The sequence below is a fragment of the Eptesicus fuscus genome, chromosome 15 (assembly GCF_027574615.1).
Source record: "Eptesicus fuscus isolate TK198812 chromosome 15, DD_ASM_mEF_20220401, whole genome shotgun sequence".
NCBI classification, from domain to species: Eukaryota; Metazoa; Chordata; class Mammalia; order Chiroptera; family Vespertilionidae; genus Eptesicus; species Eptesicus fuscus.
Window position 1 is genome coordinate 10532655 of NC_072487.1, and position 12145 is coordinate 10544799.

Here is a 12145-nt window from a genome sequence, read left to right on the forward strand (position 1 = left end):
GATAAATAAATCACATGGTTTTTAAGGAGAAACAAGATGGCAGCACAGGTAAATGCTGGTACTTGCCTCCTCCCACAACCACATAAAAATTACAACTAAAATACAGAACAACCATCATTCAGAACCACCTGAAATAAGGCTGAATGTAAGTCCTATAACTAGATAAGTAAAGAAGAAAGCACATTGAGACTGGTAGGAGGGGTGGAGGCACAGAATGTGCTGGTATGATACCCATGTGTGGAATTTTTTTAATTGGGAGGGATATTGTGGCTGTGGAAGCCTCCTGTGAAAAGCAAAGGGTCCCATTACCCCACCAGACCTCTAGCTCAGAGTTCCAGAGCATGGAAGAGAAGTCCCTGTAACTTTGGGCTGTAAAAACCAGCAGGGATTGTGGCTGAGTGACATGGAGGATATGGGAGTCCCAGGCAGTTTCTCTTAAAGGGCCTGCACATGGACTTACTCTGACTCTATCCCTCTGGGCTCCAGCACTGGGATGGTGTCTTGAAAGGAACCTGGGACATTTAGGGAAGAACTGGATTGTTTGGCATCAGGGTAAGACAGGGGTACTCACAGGGGTCATTGTTCCTGTGCTTGGAACTCCTCCCCTTGCCAGGCTGACTGGCAGCCATATCTGAGTTTCCATCAGCTTGGTTCACACTGTTCACTCCATCCTGGTGATTCTTGAGACTCTGTCCCATCCAAGACTCTGCTCTATCCAAGCTGCTTGCAGCGGCTTTATCATATGAATGGCCTGTCCTGGATGAAGCTTCAGACTTTCCTAAAATCTCTCAAACAAGCAACAGATGGTGTCAGCATGACCCATACCTATCAAAAGAGGTGAAAGACCCAGCACTAGCACCAGCCTGCTTTGTTTCACAGCTTGGCCTGGCCTGGGCACATCCAAGCCCAATAAAAGTATCAGCCATCTTCATTGCTCTGTAGCTCATGATAGTTGGCCCCAGGCAGTGGCTGATTTTGCACCTCCCAGGAGGCCCCAGAGCCAGTGCACCCAGTGGACTGCTTCAGACCATACCAGATTACAACTCTGCACATCCACAAGCAACACACTCAAGCTGCAGACTCAGTGAGCACCAACGCTCCACTGAATCAAATTCTGTTCCATAAGGGTATCACTTGTACAACAGCTCTTCCACTGTAGTTGCAGCTGGTCCTCACAGTCAACTGGCCTGGAGGTCAATTCCTCAAAGTGACACCAACAGCAATCAAGGCTCAACTACAACAAGATTGCACACACAGCCCAGAGGGGGGTACACCTAGAGTGCCCAGCTCAGGTGACTGGGGAGGTTGAGTCACTGGGCCCTATAGGACACCTACTACACAAGGCCACTCTACCAATTCCAGGAGACACAGCCGCTCTACCTAACACATAGAAACAACGACAGGGAAGCAAACACAGGGAAACATAATGAGGAGACAAACATGTCACAAATGGAAGAACAGAACCAATCTCCAGAAAAAGAATGAAATGAAACACAAGCAAGCAAACTACTAGATACAGGGTTCAAAACAATAATTGTAAGGTTACTCAAGGATCTTAATGAGAGCTTCAAGGGACTTAGTGAGACTTTAAAGGATCTCAGCAAAAATTTCAAAGACATGGAAAATGACCAGTTAAAGACAAGGAGAGAATCTTAAAAGCAGCAAGAAAAAGTCAGTTAGTTACCTATAAGGGAATGCCCATTTGACTATCAGCTGATTTCTCAACAGACACTTTGCAGGCCAAAAGGGAGTGGCAAGAAACATTCAAAGTGATGAATAAGGACCTACAACCAAGATCACTCTACCCAGCAAAGCTATCATTTTGAATTGAAGGTCAAATAAAGAGCTTCACAGACAAGAAAAAGCTGAAGAGTTAATCACCACCAAACCAGTATTACATGAAATGTTGAAGGGTATTCTTGAAGAAGAAGAAGAATAAGAAGAATAAGAAGAATAAGAAGAATAAGAAGAATAAGAAGAAGAAGAAGAAGAAGAAGAAGAAGAAGAAGAAGAAGAAGAAGAAGAAGAAGGGAGGAGGAGGAGGAGGAGGAGGAGGAGGAGGAGGAGGAGGAGGAGGAGGAGGAGGAGAAGAAGAAGAAGAAGAAGAAGAAGAAGAAGAAGAAGAAGGAGGAGGAGGAGGAGGAGGAGGAGGAGGAGGAGGAGGAGAGTAAAATGGCAATAAATACATGACTATCAACAATTGAATCTAAAAATCAAGATAAATGAACAAGAAATCTAATGAACAAAATAAACTGATGAATAAAATAGTACCAGAGGCATGAAAACATGGAACGGTCTGACAAATCTCAGAGGGAAGGGGGGAGGGGGGAGGGGAAATGATTAACCAAAGATCTTATATGCATACATGCATTACCTATGGACAAGACAATAGGGTGATGAAGGCCTGGGGGGTAGGAACCAGGTGGAGGAGGCAATGGGGGAAAAGGGGGGACATCTGTAATACTCTCAACAATAACAATTTAAAAAATCATATAGAAACTGTAGTTCTATTTTTTTCAAAGAATAATGCAAAATATTTTAATATCTCAGCAAATGTCAAAATAATATTATTCAACAGTCATATATTAAATACTAATCTTGTACCAAGCACTGATGTAGGGTTAAAATGGTGAAAATTTTTTATCTCTACTTTCAAAATGTTTTCAGTTTAAGAAAGGTGAACAAAATAGACTTAGTATGGAACAACTTAACTAATAAAACAGAGTAATATTCAGTGAGGCACAGAAAAAAAAAACATCAGAGATTTTTTTTTCTAGTAAATTTAGCAAAGGCTTAACAAAGAAAATAAATGGCATTTGTGCTTCAGGAAGCAATATGCTTTATGGTTACAAACCTGAATTCTGGTTCTTGACCATGTAGGTTAGATTTTCAGCTCTGCCATTTACTAGCTTTGTGAGAAGTCAAGTAACTTAATCTTTCTGTCACTTAGAAACTCAGACATAGTAATAGCACCTTCCTCATGGGCTTTGTATGATTAAATGTATCTATACACATAAAATACTTAGGACACATAGTGCTATTGAAGCGTTTGGTAATAATACTTGAAGGATGGGGAATAGTTTATTGTGTGGATAAACATGAGAAGAGTATTCCAAATAAAAACAACATTATAGCAAAGGTAAGGAGTTAGGAGGCTGATCATGAAGGAGCTGTAATCACGTACAAGTTTGAGGTTTTTATCTTATGGGTGTGGGTGTCCAGGAATCACAGAAAGATATTTGTCAGAAAATATGCATGTTAAAAAGCTCTTTCTGGGGCCATTTTAAAGAAAAAAATGGAGGATTTCAGGAAGAGAGACCAATTAGAAAACTTGGAGGTAGCACAGCGGTCTGAATTAAGTTAGTAAGGAAGAAAAATTAAGAAAGGTAAAAGGGAAACTTAGCAGATAGAATAAACTGAACATGAATCTTCAGAGTTTGGGGTAAATAAAAGAGAACAATGTATAAAATATTTCATTTATTTTAAAAATATAAATAGAACTAGAGGCCCGGTGCATGAAATTCATGCACGAGGGGGTCCCTCAGCCCGACCTGTACCCTCTCCAATCTGAGAGCCCTCAGGGCATGTCCTGCTGATGGCTTAGGCCCGCTCCCAGTGGTTCTCTGCTCTCTGCGGGGCTTGCCTGCTCCACACCATAGCGATGATGGGCAAGCAAGCCCTGCTGGGTGCTGCCTGCAGCTGTGCTTGTCTGCTCCTGGGTCGCCGCGGCAACAGCCAAGCAGGCCCCTCTGGGTGCTGCCTGCAGGCCCACTTGCCTGTTGTGGGTCACCGGCAGCTACGGCCAAGCAGGCCCTGCTGTCTGCTGTCAAGCTGCGCCGCTGGACCCACCCGCAGGCCCACCCTGAGGTTGCCTGTCCAGCCCTGCCTGGCTCCCTGGGCCCCACAGCAGCTGCGGCCGATGGGGTCTGGTCCTGCCTCCCTCTTTTGCCCTTGAAGCAGCCTTGGCGGCTGCTGACCAGGCCCTCCCCCAGTGCAGGTGCATGGAGGCGGGTCCCGCGAATGCTGATGGGGGCGGGTCCGGGCACCGCTGCCACCGCCACTGCTCCAACCCGCGAACGCTGGCGGGTCTCCCCTCAGCAGCCACCGATCCAGCCATTGAGAGGCGCCTCTCAACGCCTGGCTGAATAGGCCACCCCGAGTCCTGCCCCCCAGCCTCCCGCCGCCCAATTGTGGGCGTAGCGGAGTGATGGTTATTTGCATATTACTCTATTATTAGATAGGATAATACAAGGACTATAAACAAAGGAATAAATTTTTAATTATTAAAATATTAATTAGAAAATGTAAGTGTGGCTTCAAAATACTTCAAATGAAAATATGTAAAGAAAGGCGTATTTGTAAGCCCAAGTTGCCATAACAAAATACAATAGAATGGGTGGCTTAAACAATAAAAATTTATTTTCTATGCCCTGGCCAGGTAGCTCAGTTGGTTAGAGCATCATCCCAATACATCAAGGATGCAGGTTTGATCCCTGGTCAGGGAACATACAAGAATCAACCAATGAATGCATGACTACTAGTAAGTGGAACAACAAATCAATTTCTCTCTCTCTCTCTCTCTCTCTCTCTCTCTCTCTTTCTCTCTCTCTCTCCCTCCCTCCCTCTCCACACACACACATACACACATGAATAAAAAATTTTTTAACATATTATTTTCTAGTAGTTCTGGAGCCTGGAAAACCCACATTCTAGCTCATTCAGTTTCTGCTGAGATTTCTCCCTGACTTCAGATGGCTGTCTTCTCAATTTGTCCTCACTTGGCAGAGAGAGAGCAAGCGCTGATGTTTCTTTCTCTTCATATAAGGGAACCACCCATCAGATTGGGGCTTCACTTTTGACCTCATTTGACTTGTGTCACCTCCTCATAGGCAGTTTTGCCAAAAATAGTTCCCATGAGAGTAAAATTTGCTCTTACTGACATTTCATAGAAAGTATTAGCTTTGTTAAGGCAGGCAGAGCATAGCTGATATTTGTGGTGTGTGTGTGTGTGTGTGTGTGTGTGTGTGTGTGTGTGTGTGTATGTGTGTGTGTGTAAGGATTGACATATAGGCATATAAGCATTACTTGGACATGTTAGAAATATTTTCTATTTCTAAATTGATAAAATATTTCAGACTATTAATCTGTTTTTTAAAAAAATATTGTTATTGATTTCAGAGAGAAAGTGAGAGGGAGAGATAGAGAAACATCAATGATGAGAATCATTGATTGGCTGCTCCTGCAAACCCTCCACTGAGGATTGAGCCCACAACCCAGCCATGTGCCCTGACCTGGAATTGAACCATGGATCATAGATTGATATTCAACCACTGAACCACACCAGACGGGCTAAAGTTTAATGTTTTGAGTCAAATTTCAAAACTCAAATGGCCTCTGCATTTCTCAGGTAATTACTAAAACAGTCAATATTCTCATTTGAATTCTATTTTTAATTAAAATAAAAGAAGAAAATACTCATATCTAAGCAAAAAAAAAAATGAAGCAATTAGGTTATCAATTTTTTTTTTCCTCGAATGCAGTCCCCCACTACCACAAATTACACAGTTGAGTTTCCCACATTTGGGGAAATCGCAGGGGTCAGCACATCCAGAGTGCAATGGATAAGCATCACCCTGGGAAAAACATCTTCGTGATCATGGTATCTCCCCTCCTAGCTAAGTACAGGCTATCAATTTTTTTAAATATATAAAAGTTTTTCACAACAAACATATCTATGAATATCTCTATATATAAAAGCCTAAGCAACCCTTATGACTGGTCAACCGGACGACTGGTCGACTGATCACTATGACATGAACTGACCACCAGGGGGCAGACACTCAATGCAGGAGCTGCCCCCTGGTGGTCAGTGCGCTCCCACAGCCAACCTCCCACAGCTGGCCAACCTCCTGTGGTCCCTACCCCCAGCTAGCCAACCTCCTCCGGTCCCTCCCTCGGGCCAGCCAACCTCCTGCAGTCCCTCCTTTAATGGGACTGGGTGAGACAGCCCCGATTGTAGGCCAGGCCGAGGGACCCTACCAGTGCACGAATTCGTGCACAGGGCCTCTAGTATAGTCTATAATAGAGAACAATCCTTGCTACTGTACAGTTAGGCAAAATAATTTAAACCAGGTGTTCTAATCAAACATTATGAGAAAATAAAAACCTCCAGCATTCAGAAAACATTTTTAACATTCCTGACATTAAAAAAAGCTATGAAAATGTTTAATATACCCAATCATCTTATACAACAAAAGGCTAATATGCAAATTGTCCCCTCAACCAAGAGTTCGACATGGAGTTCAACCAGGGAGCAGGGCCAGCTCACCAACTTCCAGCAGCCCCTCCCCCTAGGCGGCCCCATCCCTGATTTGCCCCCCACTCTGATAGGGGGCAGGGCCTGCTGGCCAACTGCCTGTGGCTTCTACCCCTCAGCCAGCCTGGCCCAATCAGCCCAATCAGGGTGGGCAGACCCCACTTGTGCATGAATTCGTGCCCCAGGCCTCTAGTCTATAATAATGATGTACACCATAAATATGAACTAGCTGAAACTTGTAAAGATTCCTTACTGAAGCGGGGCTCCATTTTTCCTTAATCCAGTGCCACTTCTCCATTACCAAATGTGACTGAATGTCATATTCACAAAGTATCTGATATAAGAAATATAGATAAATTAATTAATCAGGTATCACTCATATCAGATAACTTCTCTAATCAAAAAGACTTTTTAAGTGAGTATATTATTATTATTATTATTATTATTATTGGAACTACAATGAAATCAAAAGTATGTAGGCCAGAAAATTTGAATTTGGCCTTAGCTGTTTGCTCAGAGGTTAGAGCATTGGCCTGCATTCAGAGGGTTTGATTCTGGTCAAGGGCACCTACCTAGGTTGCAGGTGTGGTCCCTGGCTCCTATCTGGGGTACATGCAGGTGGTAACCAATCAATCTGTCTCTCTCTCATAGATGATGTCTCTCTCTCTGTCTCTTCCTTCCCTAAAAAATAAAGTCAATGGAAAAATTATCCTCAAGCAAAGATTAACAAACAAAAAAAGAAAATTTTAATTTGGTTTTGGCCTTTCCACTCATAAGCTAGGCTCTGCATCTGTTTTTCACCCTGGTAAAAATGTTGATTAGAAATGCTACCTTGCCCGGCCAGCATGGCTCCGTGATTGAGCATGGACCTATAAACAAGGAGGTCATGGTTTGATTCCTGGTCATGGCACATGCCTGGGTTGCGGGCTTGATCCCCAGTGTGGGGTGTGCAGGAGGCAGCCGATCAATGATTCTCTCTCATCATTGATGTTTCTATCTCTCTCTCATCTCCCTTCCTCTCTGAAATCAATAAAAAAATATTTAAAAAAAATAAAAATTCTGTCATTTAGGACTGTGAAAATTCACTAAGAAAATAGATATTATTATTTAATATTAAAATTCTTTTAAAATTTACTTTTTTCTTTATTATTATTTTTTCATCACCATTTATTCCCCTCCATCTAGACAAAGGATTATTGTTCATATGATTATTTAAAAATATTACATATTAGATAAACATTAACACAAAAATGCTTGCTAGAAGTGGGCTCCAGAACCCTTTGCTAGGAATAGGGACCTGTACTTACTCTTCTTTTAGATTTTTAGATAAGCAATAAATGATTAGGAAATTGAATATCAATCCAAATGACAAGTAGGAGACCAACCAATAATCACTTTTGGAACTTTGGTCCCTAATATATAGATGCCTAAATCCTAAATATCACATGTATCCAAATCCTTCATTTAGTTACCATTTATAAGATAAATGCTGCCACTGCTGCTACTATTTTAATCAAGTTTTTGAAAGGGAATTGTAAAGGAAGAAGGATTATGTAGGTTCACAGCTTGAACTTCCCAGAAGATTGTTCCGATTCTCCTTAGGAATTAAACAGCTCACACTGGGACCTAGGATTTCTTGGTCAGAGCACGCCCCAGCACTCTTTTCTCTTCATTGGCATTTGCTGGAGTGAGACTTGTTAGAGATGTGTGCTTTCTGTATTTCCATCTGACTGAGTCCTGGCAGTGCTGGTGCATGGAGCTTGAGAGCTGGACCAGCTAACAGCTATCTGTCAAATCAACCAGCAAAAGGCAAGTTGAGCCTGATTCCAGGCCATGGAAATACCATGTCTGCCATTGATGCTAATGTCATAACATGCCTTCTGCAATGCCAGTCATTTCTCTGACTTTTCTCATTCTTCTTTTATTCATTTGCAGACTTATTTCTATATTTGTATTGAGTGTTACATTGGATATATATCCTGCAAAATTCTGGTATCTCTAATCGCTAACAATCTAAGGAAAATGCAGTTTGTATCCTGATAATATTTAATGAAGAGGCAGAATAACATAGTGATTAAGAGCACAGACCTGTCAGTAAGATGCCTTAAACTTTGTTACTCTATTTTGAGGTCACTAGGTGGGGGTGAGGTGGGGGAGGGGCATTTAAGAAAAGTACTGATTTAACTTCTCCTTGCCCTGGTATCCTCATATGGTTAATAATAGTTGCTACTATATTAGGTAATAATGCATTCAAAGCTCTTCTTTTGTTAAGTAAGAACAACTAAACAATCCCCTACAATGTCATTTTGAAGGCTTTTAGACTTGACATAGTGTATTCAGCAAAATTCTAGATTAAATTATTAACTTATACACTGTTCAATTTATGAAATTGTGAAGGCAAGGTGTGAAAAATAACTTTGTACTATGAATGACATATTTATTAATATTTAGGCATGTTTAGTCTTTCATCCTTATGAGGTAATGTCCTTGAAAAGCACCTTCTGTAAGTGTGTGCGAGGAATCTTGCTTTCTAGACTAAAGTAATTCACACAACGATACATCTTACTTATCGTGTCTCGTGTGCTGCTTACTGAAAATCTATACAATTATTAAAGTGATGAAATGCTTTAGGCATACTCTAGCTATCTTAGCAACTTGTTGCAAAGTGCATTGTAAATTGCTGCCTCTTTCATATTCCAAACTAATTTTTCAAGAAATGATCATGCTATACAGTCTATTTTAAACTATCTTGAAGAACCCATTATTTTGGTATTTTAAGCTTTATAACAGCGCTATTAATTTAGCTATTACATACTGTCAGTATGGTAATTTTATACTTACCTTATCAAAAAAAATTGTTCTTCTAACACAATTAAAAAAACAACACTATTCTCTTAGATATGAGAAAAAAATAGATATTTGTTAAAGAAAAAGGCAACATTTAACAATCTGTTGTGCTCTAAGAAAAATTAAAGTAATGACAAGATAAAGTCCCTGCCCTTCTGAGCTGAGATTCCACTGGAGGAGTTAGACCCAAAATATGCCATATGCGTATAAAATAAACAAAACAGGATAGCCATAGAGAATGGCCTGTGTTTGGAAGTGGGGAGTGTAGGAGGTCTCCAAGGGGGCGAGTTCACTGTTTAGAGACTGGATCAGAAAGGCTTCTCTGTAGAGGTGACACTTGAGCATGGGTCTGAGTGAACTGAATAGCCATGAGATCATCCTGAGGAAAACTACTCTAGGCAGAGGAATAAGAACATAATAAGATCTGGAAAAGAATGAAGGCCAAGATAGCTAGGGGTTAGGGTAAACTGAATAGATAAGGCATAAATTGGTTTAGAGTTTTCCAAAGTTGCTATGCTTATTCTATGTAAAAAGTTTGGAGTGGGTTGGGAAGCAATGAAGGAAAAAGAGGCAAGAGTGAAAACTTGAGAGAATGTAAAAAAAACCTGCTAGAATCTAAAAAGAAATAATAAAAAGAAAACATAGTCCAGGGTCATAATCAAAATAATTAGTCCTTTCAAGGTGTATTTTGGAAGTTGAATTCATGGGTCTTGAGGTCTTCCATAAATATTTACTAAGCACCTACTAAGTGGACTTCTTTAAATCTAGGAAGAGGGGCTCTCTGGGGACCACCTTTACAAATGGCAGTGCATAGTGCTTCCTGGAGTAAATTTCATCAATTTGAAGGATTGGCATTGACTTCAAAGGTCATTTCACCCAACTTCTCAGCTGCATATGGACTCTCCTACATTCTATCTGTGGAGAACATTGTCTTTTTTTTTAATCCTTACCCAATAAACCTACAATTGGCTACCTGATGTTTTCCTTTGAAATAAGGAATAGAACAAAGTCGCTACTTATCTGTAACTATTATTTCATCTTACTTTTATGACCAGCGTTTTTTAAAAGGGTTTTCTATGATCACCAACTTACACCATACACAAGAATAAACTCAAAATGGACAAAAGAATTAAATGTAAGACATGAAACCATAAAAATCCTAGAAGAAACCACAGGCAGTAAAATCTCAGGCATCTCTTGTAGCAATATGTTTGCAGATACATCTCTTTGAGTAGAGGAAACCAAGGAGAAAAATAAACAAATGAGACTACATCAAAATAAAAATCTTCTGCGCATCAAAAGAAACCTTCAAAAAAATGAAAAGAGAGTCCACTGTGTGGGAGAACATATTTGGCAATGATACATCCAATAAAGGGTTAATATCCAAAATATATAAGGAACTCATACTTAACAAAAGGAAGACAAACAATCCAATTTTTAAAAATGGGCAAAAGACCTAAATAGTCACTTCTCCAAAGTGGACATGCAGATGGCCAATAGACATGAAAAAATGATCAAAGTCATTGATCATCAGAGAGATGCAAATTAAAATGACAATGAGGTATCACCCCACACCTGTCAGAATGGCTATCATCAACAAATCAACAAATGACAAGTGCTGGCCAGGATGTGGAGTAAAGGGAACGGTAGTACACTGCTGATAGAAATGCAGACTGGTGCAGCCATTATGGAAAACAGTATGGAGCTTCTTCAAAAAATTAAATATGGAACTGCCATTTGACCCAGTGATCTCAATTCTAGAAATATATCCTAAGAAATCTGAAACACCAATCAGAAAGAATGTATGCACCCTATGTTTGTAACAGCACAATTCACAATAGCTAAGATTTGGAAACAGCCCAAGTGCCCATCAATAGATGAGTGGATAAAAAAAAATTACACCATGAATACTATGCAGCTGTAAGTCAGGGAGTTATTTAAATATTAAGCACCTACTAAGTATTAAGAATTTTTGTGGGAACCAGAGGAAAAAATATATTATTATCCCTGCTCTCACATAGTTCAAAAGACAATCTTGCCTAGTAGTCAAACATTTATATAAGATATTAAAACAGAAAATTATAAGAATAACAATAGATATACGTACGCTTAAGACAAAGAGTGGCCTTGGTAGACATGATCCGGTCTATCAGGAAGACAGGAATAGTGTAACAAAGACTGCTGTATTTGCTTTCCTAAAGGGAAATATTATTTTTAAACAAAGCAAACACTGACTTTCGCACTGAATAATTTTTTTTTTATTTTTTAAATATATTTTTATTTATTTCAGAGAAGAAGGGAGAGGAAGAGAGAGATAGAAACATCAATGATGAGAGAGAATCATTGATCCATTGCCTCCTGCACTATGGATAGAGCCGCAATCTGGGCATGTGCCCTGACTGGGAATCAAACCATGACCTCCTGGTTCATTGGTTGACACTCAACCACTGATTTACACCAGCTGGACTACTAAATAATTTTTTTAAGTGGAGAATAAATATTATAAGTAATAGTTCAAATAAAGGAAGAAGAAAAATTAATTTGTTTTTTTAAAACAAATTAGGAAGTAATCCTCAAGATAAATGAGCCACAAGTGTCAAAACCAGAAAAATCAGTGTTTGCTAAACTTGAATTTTCATTTAAGAGCATGGAAACTATTTGACTAATGCTCTTTCCCACTTAATTTTTAAAAAATATATACTCTTGTTTATGTCTATTATACATTACTTCCTAACCTTTTAAAATATTGAATAGAGAAAATTAATACAAATCCTAATAAGTTCTGCATTAAGAAGCCAGGATTTCTGATTATCAAGGTAAGTATGAAACTAACAAAAGGTTTGAAGATGGGGAAAGAGATCTAAGCATGGGAGGAAATGGAGCTGTGCCTAAAGGGATGGCATTTCCTTGAAATGTGGGAACAACTGAAAGCTTTGAGAGTAGAATTCTAGTACACTAGAATGTGTATTTTATACATTTTTC

At 39.8% G+C, this 12145-nt stretch overlaps 1 pseudogene; it reads right to left on the reverse strand.

Moving 5' to 3' along the window:
- Positions 1–5531: 5531 nt before the first annotated feature.
- On the reverse strand, positions 5532–5683 carry LOC114228118 (U1 spliceosomal RNA; annotated as a pseudogene).
- Positions 5684–12145: the final 6462 nt, after the last annotated feature.